Genomic DNA, 13,762 nt, shown 5'->3' with positions numbered 1-13,762 from the left:
GGGATCAGAATTACTTCAGTCCTGGTGTTGCCTTTGACATCAATGATAGCCATTCATTCATTTTCAATGTGGGTGGGGTAGGAATGAGAGGAGGGAGGGCTCTGCCTGAAAACTATAGAAAAAGAAAGTCAGCTCTGTATCCAGGAAACTGAGTGAGGAGTAAGTATGATCAGTCCCACTCTTGAATTTGTTTACACTTGACTTTATGATTAGATTGTGTTTTCATTTTTGCCTCATTATGATTTTGGGTTGCTATTTGGCGGTAAGATTTTATGCTTTAGGACAAATAATGAAGTGAATTTCCATTTCAATAGTAAAATATTAAAAATCTAGCTCTTGGCCAGATCGAAGACACCCACAACACAGGAAACTATTATTTCACTGTTGCTGTCATTGCACAGACTGTACAATGGAAAGTTTGAAAGGCTGATTGAATTCTCCGGAACATGAATTCTGTATGTCAGTTTCCAACCACAATCCAGCCAGGCTAGGTGGTACGAGGGTTTACAGGAGGGAGAGTGGGACCAAGGTAGGCTTTCCACATAATAGATCTAATTAAAAAGGTACTTGTTTTAGGAGAGACAAAGGATGTGTCCTCTAGCTGGTAACTGTTCAGACGAGGGACAAGCCTTCTTTCGTAAAAGCTTATTACAAAGGCGGTGTCCAAAACACGGTCTATGATAGTGGGTCACCTGTTAGTCATCGCAGCTAATTGTACATCTTTCTATGAAACACTGAAAAGCCTCTTTGTGAATTAATACAGTTCTGCTTGATGCAGTTGATTTGAAATGACATTTCTCTGTATGTGGTGCATGTCGGCTTTGCTTTGACAAATAACAAAGTTAGCAGAATATGTTCAATATATTTTCTTGGGGAATAGGGTTTTTATCATATGATTCATTAAGGATTTGCCTTACCCTGACATTTGTGATATAAAGGAAAATCAGAAAAAAAGTAATTTTCTTGATCAAGATATGTTTTTACTTCTTAATGCAAATAAATGTAGTCTGTTGCTTGCAAGGGAAAAATAACGTCTTCTGAGATCTGGTAGAAACTGCTAAATAGAATAATATGTGCCTCTTTTGTTAAACCAGCATTTAAATACTGGACTGCTTCTAAATACGTTTGTTTCTTTTCATGTGTGCCATACACTAAAAAACTTAAACAACTGTTGCCTTCATACTATATTTGTTAGAGCGGAATATGAATAAAATTTGTTTGAGAAGATAAGGTGGAATTATCTGTATTTTGTGAAGTTTGTTCCTTAGCCATGAGCAGTTAGTGACTCAAAAATGTTCATTTAACAGTAGATATCTCGTTGCAAATACATGTATTTAAAACTGCCCCTGCAAGTCAACTGTAACTTACCAAGAGTCTTCCCCTGCTAAGACTGGCCAGTGTTGTGGCCATGTTTTCAAAATTAAACTACACAGTAGTTTGAACAGACACAAATCCCAATGTGAAATTTTTCTCTGAATACTACATAGCTAATTACCCTAGCAACAGCCCCTGAGGTGCAAGATATAAATTGTTGAGATGAAGCCCATGGTTCCATGAACACTGGCCCATCCTTTGGAACCCATCATCCGTAACTGGAATTCTTTTTGAGCATCTTTTATGAGCATAGTCACCATGCTGGCTATGTGAGCAGCGCAGACGCAATCCTCCTCAGCCTACTGTTGACAGAATTACGATTGAGTTACAAAATTGTTAAGAGTTTGGCAATGGACCCACAAAAACCGCTATGGGAAAAACTCAGTGTTCTTTTGAAAATGGAAATCTGTATTCCATCAAATTTAATTCCCTCCATCTCCTACAGAAGAAGTGCTATGGGGTGTGTTGTTCTAAAAGGCAAGAAAGAAAGTCAATCCCTTTATCCAACAAAGCCAGGAACTTAACAGTTAAAGGGGAATAAGGTTTTTTAAACTGCTGTACCAAAGGAACGTTTTTCCAATAATAAACAAGTTTGATGAGAAAAAAACTGTACGCAGGACAGTCTTATCTCACAGTGGGCAACCTCAACACAAATGCTTCAAGGTGACAGGAAAGATAATTTGACATGATTCTAGTATGGCCAATGTCAACTTTTAAATCTACATTCAAGTTTTCATCTCTTTGCCTGTCACTCTTATGTGTCTCTCCCAGACACTTCTGCCCCTTTGCCTTTAAAAGATGTCATTGAACACTGCTTAGCTTTGCTGGTGGTTCTCAGGACTAAAAGGGATAATGATACTCATTTATATTTCCAGAACTCTGGCCCAGTGTGGGGCTTTGAGAAACAAAGCACCTCCATTTCTTGGTTTGGAAGATGGAAATACTAAAACATTCCTGAACTCTCTCACAAATTTAAACATGAATAAAGTGCCAAGATATTCTACTTTGCCATTTGGAAATGCACTTGGTAACTTATTAGCACTGGACTCTGGTATTCAATACTGTAGGCAAATAGCCCTTTCTCCAGCTCAAGTCTCTACCAAATGAATCAACAGTCCTTACAATTGGGTAGGAAATATGAAATCCTTTCTACTGAAGTTGATTTAAATTTGGCCCCTAAAGTAGAGACCCATGAGGATAAGAAAAAACTGTTTTATAAGATTTAGAGAAATGGCCGATTTGACACGTGCACACAAAATACTGACACTCGGTGTAAATCTTTTTAAGTTATTGTTTCTCTGATAAGAACTAGAGTGAATCTGTGACTTAAGCAGAAAGGAGATGTAGCTCTCTTTCTTGGTTAAGATGCACAGAAGGATATAGATTTAGAGGGGGATAATTATACCAACAGACACTTCCTTCCCTTGAGGGAGGAGAACGCTTCTTTGCCTCACTGAAATTGGACTTTATTGCTTCGGCCAATGATGTGTGGGCAGAAATGGCATATGTCACTTCAGGCAGAAGCTTGAAGACTCGTGCTCCCTTTTTTCCCTCTACCATAATGCCCAGCTACTTCCCAGATAGGTTGCTCTGTCAGTCTAGAACCTGGAGTGACGATGTGGAGTTGAGTTTCAGGCAAGCCCCACTGAGAAGGTGACATCAGTGAGAAGTAAACCTGTGTTTTGAGATCTGAGCACCATATGTTACACTAGTATAACTTAACCTATTCTAATTGACATGTATGCCATCAAAGTATTTAAATAAAAAGTCCAAGAATTGACATGATCTGCCTCTCCAGCCTCATGTTGTGTGACTTTCAAATTGGCTCCTAAAAGTACCAACACAATGACCTTCTGTCCATTCCTAGAACAGGCCAAATTCAAGGTCATCCTTGAGATCTCAACTGTAATGTCACATCCCAGAGATGCCTTCCCCAGCTACCCTATTTCAAAGGAAATCCCCCTTTCCAACATCCTTGCCTACCTAATGCCGTATTTGCTACATCAGAACACGTAGAATTCTTTGTAATTGTTTATTTACAGGGCAGAGAGAAACATTCACATGTTTCAACTCAGAAGGGCAACATAATGTAATCCCCCCCCACCCAGTAACTGAGCTTGCCTCATTTCCAAGCTTCTAACCAACTGGTTAGAGGCAATCATGGGAAAAGAATATAATCTGCCAATTAAAGGTATCTCAGTCTTTTCCAGTTTAAAATGCTAATTTTAGCATTTTAAAAGATAGCCTCTTCAATAAGGGGTGCTGAGAAAACTGGACAGCTACATGTAGAAGAATGAAATTAGAACACTACTTAACACCATACACAAAAATAAACTCAAATTGGATTAAAGACTTAAATGTAAGACCAGACACTATAAAACTCTCAGAGGAAAACATAGGAAAAATACTCTTTGACATAAACCACAGCAAGGTCTTTTTTGACCCACCTCCCAGAGTAATGGAAATAAAAACAAAAATAAACAAATAGGACTTAATTAAACTTAAAAGCTTTTGCACAAAGGAAACCATAAACAAGACAAAAAGACAACCCTCAGAATGGGAGAAAATATTTGCAAACAAAACAACAGAGGATTAATCTCCAAATTATACACACAGCTCATGGAGCCCAATATCAAAACAACAAACAATCCAATTAAAAAATGGGTGGAAGACCTAAACAGACATTTCACCAAGGAAGACATACAGATGGCCAAGAGGCACATGAAAAGTTGCTCAATATCACTAATTATTAGAGAAATGCAAATCAAAACTACAGTGAGGTTACTGTACAGTAGAGGTAATTGTTGCAGAGATAGCTATCATTAAATCACCTGAGTCACATCACTAGGAAGTGGAAGAGGCAGGATTCATACCCAAGTAGTCACTCTCAGGAGGATGTATACTCAATCACTACACCATGATGCTTTTTGTTAATATCTCAGTTTGTTTCTCTGCAAAATGGGTGTAATAAAATCCCTTCCGCTTTTAAAAAGATTAAATGACTCGGTAACTGTATTTAGAAAAATGCCTGGCACATGGTAGACTTTATAAATGTTTGTTAAATAAAATAAATGAAATAAAACCTGCCCAATTGCAGAGCTGGTAATTGGTGGAGCAGAATTCTCACCTACTTAGTGTGAATCCAGATCCCTCACTCTCCACCACTACAACATTCTACTTCCTGATATTGCTTCTCATTAAAATTGCCTTGCACAGATATGTGACATTATAAATGATATCTGTGGATTCCTAGCACACAGAAAGAAGTTAATAAATAACCGCATTTATTATTGATCATCCCAGCATATCATATTTGACTTGAGAGAGGCATAGTTTTGATTACCTACAATAATAATATTAATTGACCCTTTACTGTGCACCAGGGACTCCAGTAAGACTCTTCACATGTATTAACTCATTTAATTCTCACTAATTACACTAAAAAAGGACTGACTATCATAATAAACTAAGGAAGGCATAGGGAATTTAATGAACTTGCCCAAGTTGCCAAAGTTTGTGAGTAGGAGAAAAGAATATGCATACAGACTTGCTGGCTACAAATTCTGTATCCCCTTCATTGTACCACTATTTCATGCTTGTGGAATTTATTCAGACAACACAATTTGGTAGAAAAACTACAAACCATGAATTTTAGATTTGGTTCTGCTATTAAATAACTTTGTAATTTTAAACATTGAAAGCCTTTTTTCATCCCTCTCATCTGTAAAATTAAAATTGTTGAACTAGAAAATAAAAAAAAATACAATGAGGTATCACCTCACGCCAGTCAGAATGGCCATTATCAAAAAATCTAGAAGCAACAAATGCTAGAAGGGGTGTGGTGAAAAGGGAACACTCCTGCACTGTTGGTGGGAATGTAAATTGATACAACCACTATGGAAAACAGTATGGAGGTTCCTTAAAAAACTAAAAATAGAATTACCATATGACCCAGCAATCCCACTACTGGGTATATACCCTAAGGAAACCATAATTCAAAAAGTGACATGTACCACAATGTTCATTGCAGCACTATTTGCAATAGCCAGGACATGGAAGCAACCTAAATGTCCATCGACAGATGAATGGATAAAGAAGATGTGGCACGTATATACAATGGAATATTACTCAGCCATAAAAAGAAATGAAATTGAGTTATTTGTAGTGAGGTGGATGGACCTAGAGTCTGTCATACAGAGTGAAGTAAGTCAGAAAGAGAAAAACAAATACCGTATGCTAACACATATATATGGAATCTAAAAAAAAATGGTACTGATGAACCTAGTTGCAGGGCGGGAATAAAGAGGCAGTCATAGAGAATGGACTTGAGGTGGGAGGGGAAAGCTTGGGCGAAGTGAGAGTAGCATTGACATATACACAATACTGAATATAAAATAGTTGGCTGGTGGGAAGCAGGAGCATAACACAGGGAGATCAGCTTGGTGCTTTATGATGACCTAGAGGGGTGGGAGAGGGTGGATGGGAGGGAGGATGGGAGGGAGGCTCAAGAGGGAGGGGATATGGGGACATGTGCATGTATATGACTGATTCGCTTTGTTGTGCAACAGAAGCTAACACAGTATTGTGAAGCAATTATACTCCAAGATCTATTAAAAATAAAAAGTAAAAAAATAAAATACTAATTTGGGGATGAAGATTTACTCAGATTCAAGGTTTAAACTCTTGCTGAAGCTATTTCTTGACACTAAAATGACTGTGCCCCACCCCTGTAGATAAAGGCCTTTCTTCTAATCACTAGGCAATAAAACTAGCAATGAACAAATAAATTTTAACCATGTTAAAACAATAGTTACTATAATATTTAAAAAGCAATTTCCTGATTTTTAAGACTTGCTCGAAACTGACAAGATTGTGGAGTAGAAGGACATGAGCTCACCTCTTCTAACCAAAATCACAACTAACTGCTAAACAACCATCAACCAAAAAAATGCTGGAATCTACAAAAAAAGATACGCTATATCCAAAGACAAAGAAGAAGTCACAGTGAGATGGAAGGAGGGGCACAATCAAAATAAATTCAAATCACATACATGCCTGGGGGGGGGTGGCGACCCACAAACTGGAAGATAATTATAACACAGAAGTTCTCCCACAGGAATAAAAGTTCTGAGCCCATGCCAGGGTCCCCAGCCTAGGGGTCTTGCAACAGGAGGAGGAGCCCCCAGAAAATCTGGCTTTGAAGGCCAACAGGGTTTGATTACAGGAATTCCACAGGACTGGGCGAAAGAGAAACTCCACTCTTGAAGGGTGCATACAGGGTCTCATGCACACGAGGACCCAGGGATAAAAGCAGTGTCCTCACAAGAGACTGGGCCAGACCTACCTACTAGTATTGGAGAATCTCCTGCAGAGGTGAGGGGAGTGGCTGTGGCTCACTGCAAGGACAAAGATACTGGCAGTAGCAGCTCTGGTGAGCACTCATTGGTGAGAGACCTCCTGGAGGTTGCCATTTCCCCCCCAAGACCTAGCCTGACCCAACAGCCTGTAGGCTCCAGTGCTGGGATGCCTCAGGCCAAACAACCAACAAGGCAGCAACACAGCCCCACCCATCAGCAGACAGGCTGCTTAAAGTCTTCCTGAGGACACAGTTGCCTGATAAGCACACACCCTGAAATGGCATTGCCCACCAGAGGGACAAGACCCAGCTCCATCCACCACTGGGCAGGAACCAGTCCGTCCCACCAGGAAGCCTGCACAAGCCTCTTATACACCTATTCCACCAGGGGGCAGACAGCAGAAGCAAGAACTACAACACTAGCCTGAAGAACAGAAACCACAATCACAGAAATTTAGACAAAATGAGACAGCAGAGAAATATGTCACAGATGAAGGAAAAAGATAAAACCCCAGAAGAACAATTAAGTGAAGTGGAGATAGACAAACTACATGAAAAAGAATTTAGAGTAATGATAGTAAAGATAATACAAGATCTCAGAAATAGACTGGCAGTACAGATCGAGTAGACACAAGAAAGTTTTAACAAAGACACTAGAAGAACTAAAGAATAAACAGAGATGAACAAGGCAATAATTGAAATGAAAAATACACTAGAAGGAATCAATAGCAAAATAACTGAGGCAGAAGAACGGATAAGTGAGCTGGAAGGTAGAATGGTAGAAATCACTGCCATGGAACAAATTAAAGAAAAAAGAATGAAAAGAAATGAGGACAGTCTAAGAGAACTCTAGGACAACATTAAACACACCCACATTCTCATTACACAGGTCCCAGAAGGATAAGAGAGAGAGAAAGAACCTGAGAAAATACTTGAAGAGATAATAGCTGAAAACTTCCCTAACATGTGAAAGGAAATAGTCACCAAGTCCAGGAAGCACAGAGAATCCCAGGCAAAATAAACCCAAGGAGGAACGCACCAAGACACACAGTAAGCAAATTGACAAAAATGAAAGACAAAGAAAAAATATTAAAAGCAACAAGGTAAAAGCAACAAATAACATACGAGGGAATTCCTATAAGGTTATCAGTTATCAGCTGATTTCTCAGCAGAAACTCTGCATACCAGAAGGGAGTCGCATGATATACTTAAAGTGATGAAAGGGAAGAACCTACAGCCAAGAATACTCTACCCAGCAAGGCTCTCATTCAGATGTGACAGAGAAATCAAAAGCTTTACAGACAAGCCAAAGCTAAGAGAATTTAGCACCACCAGGCCAGCTTTGCAACAAATGCTAAAGGAACTTCTCTAGGCAGAAAAGAAAAGGCCACAACTAGAAATAAGAAAATCACGAATGTAAAAGCTCACCTGTAAAGGCAAACATACAGTAAAGGTAAGAAATCATCTTCACACAAATATGACATCAAAACCAGCAACTGGGAGAAGAAGAGAGCACAAATGCAGGATATTAGAAATGCATTTGAAATTAAAAGACCAGAAACTTTAAACAATCGTGTTTATATACAGACTGCTATATCAAAACCTCGTGGTAACTGCAAACCGAAAATCTACAATAGATAAACACACAAAAAAGAAAAAGGAGTCCAAATACAACACTAAAGTTAGTAACCAAATCACAAGACAGGAGAACAAAAGAGGAAGGGAAGGAAAAAACCTACAAAAATAAATCCAAAACAGTTAACAAAATGACAATAAGAACATACATACCGATAATTATCATAAACGTAAATGGATTAACTCGTCCAATTAAAAGACATAGACTGGCTGAATAGATACAAAGACAAGACCCGTATATAGGCTATCTACAAGAGGCCCAATTCAGATCTAGGGACACATACAGACCAAAAGGTGAGGGGATGGAAAAAGTTATTCCATGCAAATGGAAATCAAAGGAAAGCTGGAGTACCAATACTCATATCAGACAAAATAGACTTTAAAATAAAGACTGTTACAAGAGACAAAGAAGGACACCACATAATGATCAAGGGATCAATTCAAGAAAAGATATAACAATTATAAATATATATGCACCCAACATGGGAGCACCTCAATATATAAGGTAAATACTAACAACCATAAAAGGAGAAATTGACAGAAGCACAGTAATAGTGGGAGACTTCAACACCCCACTTTCATCAATAGACAGATCATCCAGACAGAAAATCAGGAAACATAGGCCTTAAATGACACATTAGATCAGATGGACTTAATATTTATAGATCATTCCATCCAAAAGCAACAGAATACACATTCTTCTCAACTGCACATGGAACATTCTTCAGGATCAATCACATGCAGGGCCACAAAGCAAGCCTTGGCAAACTTAAAAAACTGAAATCATAACAAGCACTTTTTCTGATCACAGCAGTATGAGATTAGAAATCAACAATAAGAAAAAAGACTAAAAAACGCAAACACGTGGAGGCTAAACAATATGCTACTAAACAACCAATGGATCACTGAAGAAATCAAAGAGGAAATCAAAAAATACTTAGAGACAAATGAAAATGAAAGCATGATGATCCAAGACCTATGGGACACAGCAAAGCATTTCTAAGAGGGAAGTTGATAGCAATACAATTTTACCTTAGGAAACAAGAAAACTCTCAAAAAAATCTAATCTTATACCTAAAGCAACTAAAGAAAGAAGAACAAACAAAACCCAAAGTTAGTAGAAGCAAAGAAATCATAAATATCAGAGCAGAAATAAATGAAATAGAGATGAAGAAAACAATAGCAAAGATCAATGAAACCAAAAGCTGGTTGTTTGAAAAGATAAACAAAATTGATGAGCTTTTAGCCAGACTCATCAAGAAAAAAAAAGGGAGAGAGCTCAAATCCATAAAATTAGAAATGAAAAAGAAGTTACAATGGACACCACAGAAATACAAAGGATCATAAGAGACTACTATGAGGAACTATATGCCAATAAAATGGACAACCTAGAAGAAATGGACAAATTCTTAGAAAGGTACAATCTCCAAAGACTGAGCCAGGAATAAATAGAAAATATGAACAGACCAATCACAAGTAATGAAATTGAAACTGTAATTTAAAAATTGCCTCAAAACAGGACCAGATGGGCTTCCCTGGTGGCGCAGTGGTTGAGAGTCTGCCTGCCGATACAGGGGACACGGGTTCGTGCCCCGCTCCGGGAAGATCCCACATGCCGTGGAGCGGCTGGGCCCATGAGACATGGCCGCTGAGCCTGCGCATCCGGAGTCTATGCTCCGCAATGGGAGAGGCCACAACAGTGAGAGGCCCACGTACCGCAAAAGAAAAACAAAACAAAACAAAACACAGGATCAGATGGCTTCCCAAGTGAATTCTATAAAACATTTAGACATTTAGAGAAGAGTTAACACCAATCCTTCTCAAACCATTCCAAAAAATTGCAGAGGAAGGAACACTCCCAAACTCATTCTATGAGGCCACCATCACCCTGATATCAAAACCAGACAAAGATACCACAAAAAAAGAAAATTACAGGCCAATATCACTGATGAACATAGACACAAAAATCCTCAACAAAATGCTAGCAAACTGAATCCAACAATATATTAAAAGGATCATACACCATGATCAAGATGGAATTTGTCTCAGGGATGCCAGGATTTTTCAATATCTGCAAATCAATTAGTGTGATACACCACATCAACAAACTGAAGAATTAAAAACCGTATGATAATCTTAACAGACACAGAAAAAGCTTTTGACAAAATTCAACACCCATTTATGATAAAAACTCTCCACAAAGTGGGCATAGAGGAAACATACCTCCACATAATAAAGACCAAATATGACAAACCTACAGCTAACATCATACTTAATGGTGAAAAGCTGAAAGCGTTTCCTCTAAGATCAGGAACAAGACAAAAATGCCCACTCTTGCCACTTTTATTCAACATAGTTTTGGAAGTCCTAACCACAGCAACCAGAGAAGAAAAAGAAATAAAGGGAATCCAAATTGGAAAAGAAGAAGTAAAACTGTCACTATTTGCAGATGACATGATACTATACATTGAAAATCCTAGGGATGCTACCAGAAAACTACTAGAGCTCATCGATGAATTTGGTAAAGTTGCAGGATACAAGATTAATAAACAGAAATCTGTTGCATAGTTCTATAAAGTAACAACAAAAGATCAGAAAGAGAAATTAAAGAAACAATCCCATTTACCATCTCATCCAAAAGAGTAAAATACCGAGGAATAAACCTACCTAAGGAGGCAAAAGACCTGTACTCCAAAAACTATGAGATGTTGATGAAAGAAATAGAAGATGACACTAACAAATGGAAAAATATACCATGTTCTTGGATTGGAAGAGTCAATATTGTCAAAATGACTATACTACCCAAGGCAATCTACAGATTCAATGCAATCCCTATCAAATTACCAATGGCATTTTTCACAGAATTAGAACAAAAAATATTAAAATTTATATGGAGATAAAAAAGAGCCCAAATAGCCAAAGCAATTTTGAAAAAGGAAAATGGAGCTGAAGGAACCAGGGTCCCTGACTTCAGACTATACTACAAAGCTACAGTCATCAAAACAGTATGGTACTGGCACAGAAACAGAAATATAGATCAATGGAACAGAAAAGCCCAGACCTAACCCATGCACCTATGGTCAATTAGTCTATAACAAAGGAGGCAAGACTATACAATGGAGAAAAGACAGTCTCTTCAATAAATGGTGCTGGGAAAACTGGACAGCTACATGTAAATGAATGAAATTAGAACATTCTCTAACACCACACACAAAAATAAACTCAAAATGGATTAAAGACCTAAATGTAAGGCTGGATACTATAAAACTCTTAGAGGAAAACATAGGCAGAACATTCTTTGACATAAATCACAGCAAGATCTTTTTCAATCCATCTCCTAGAGTAATGGAAATAAAAACAAAGATAAACAAATGGGACCTAATTAAACTCAAAAGCTTTTGCACAACAAAGGAAACAATAAACAACACGAAAAGACAACCCACAGAATGGGAGAAATATTTGCAAATGATGCAACCGACAAGGGATTAATCTCCAAAATTTACAAACATCTTCTGTGGCTCAATATCAAAAACAAAAACAAAAAACAAACAAACAACCCAATCAAAAAATGGGCAGAAGACCTAAATAGACATTTCTCCAAAGAAAACAGATGGCCAATGGGCACAAAAGATGCTCAACATCACTAATTATTAGAGAAATGCAAATCAAAACTACAATGAGATATTGCCTCACACCAGTCAGAGAGGCCATCGTCAAAAAGTCTACAAACAATAAATGCTGGAGAGGGTGTGGAGAAAAGGGAACTCTCCTACACTGTTGGTGGGAATATAAATTGGTACAGCCACTATAGAGAACAGTATGGAGGTTTAAGAAACTAAAACTAGAGCTACCATATGATCCAGCAATCCCACTCCTGGGAATACACCCAGAGAAAAACATGGTTCAGAATAATACATGCATCCCAATGTTCACTGCAGCACTATTTACAATAGCCAAGACATGGAAGCAACCTAAGTGTCCATTGACAGATGAATGGATAAAGAAGATGTGCTATATATATAAACATGGAATATTCTCAGCCATAAAAAAGAATGAAATAATGCCATTTGCAGCAACATGGAGGGACCTAGAGATTATGATACTAAGTGAAGTCAGAAAGAAAAAAACAGATATTATATGATATCACATATATGCAGAATCTAAAAAAAACAATACAAATGAACTTATTTACAAAACAGAAACAGACTCACAGACTTAGAGAACGAACTTATGGTTACGGGGGGAAGGGTAGGGGGGAGTGATAGATTGGGAGACTGATTTTTAAAATAGATAACCAACAAGGACCTACTGAATAGCCCAGGGAACTCTGCTCAATACTCTGTAATAACCTAAATGGGAAAGAATTTGTAAAATAATAGATACATGTATATGTATAACTGAATCACTTTGCTGTACACCTGAAACTAACACAACCTTGTTAATCAACTATACTCCAATATAAAATAAAATTTTCTTTAAAGACTTGCTAAAAAAAATTCAAATAAAAAAATAAAAAGCAATTTCCTAAACAAAGACTTTGTCAAGGAGGATATCAAGAATAAAACGATGGACTATTTAGATGGACTAAACTAACGATGGACTACTTAGAAAATAACAAAAAGAACACTACCTATAAAAATGTAGGATACAGCTAAATCTGTACTTAGAGGAAAATTCAGTCTTAAATGCTCTCATTTTTTTAAATGGAAAAAAAAGAGAGAAAACACTACAAAAGCATTCAAATTTAGATTTCAGAAAAAGGAAAATATCCAAAGAAAATGAGGATATATATACACATATATATACACACATATATAAAACAGAAAATTTTTAAACAATAAAATGTTAAAATAAATCTATTGGTTCTTTGAAGATCCATTTAAATAGCTAGATCTTCAGCAAGTATCGTGAATAACTTCAAAAGGATAGCAACATAGAAAATGTAAGTACAGTTAAATTAAATTTTATGCATAAACAATATAACCAACAAGTCAAAGATAATGGATATTTTACAAGGTAAAAATGCAACACGAAGCAGAAAACCTACATAAAACAAATTCATAGCAGATATGAGAAAAGATATCAAAAAGCCCCCAAGCTAAGTATCTATGTCTGTGTGTCTCTCCACCAAAGTAATATGTACAAATTGTCAAAAGCCTAGGAATGATCCCAGGTAATATTCTCAGTATGCTTTAATTTCATAGTTTTTTCATAGTAGAATCAAATGGTATATGCTTTGTATACACTGTAATTTCACTTGGTTGTGTCACAAGCACATTCTTGTCAATCAAGGATTTTCCAAAGTCATTTAAAAACATTTCATCTTTTCACTTAAGTTTATATGATCACTGCTCTATTCTATGACACTTAGGTTACTTGATGGTTTTTCCTATTTTA

The sequence above is a fragment of the Aethalodelphis obliquidens genome, unplaced genomic scaffold (genome assembly GCF_003676395.1).
Source record: "Aethalodelphis obliquidens isolate GAN/ISIS:26980383/991018 unplaced genomic scaffold, ASM367639v1 scaffold18, whole genome shotgun sequence".
Classification (NCBI taxonomy): domain Eukaryota; kingdom Metazoa; phylum Chordata; class Mammalia; order Artiodactyla; family Delphinidae; genus Aethalodelphis; species Aethalodelphis obliquidens.
Note: the sequence above shows the minus strand (reverse complement) of the source record.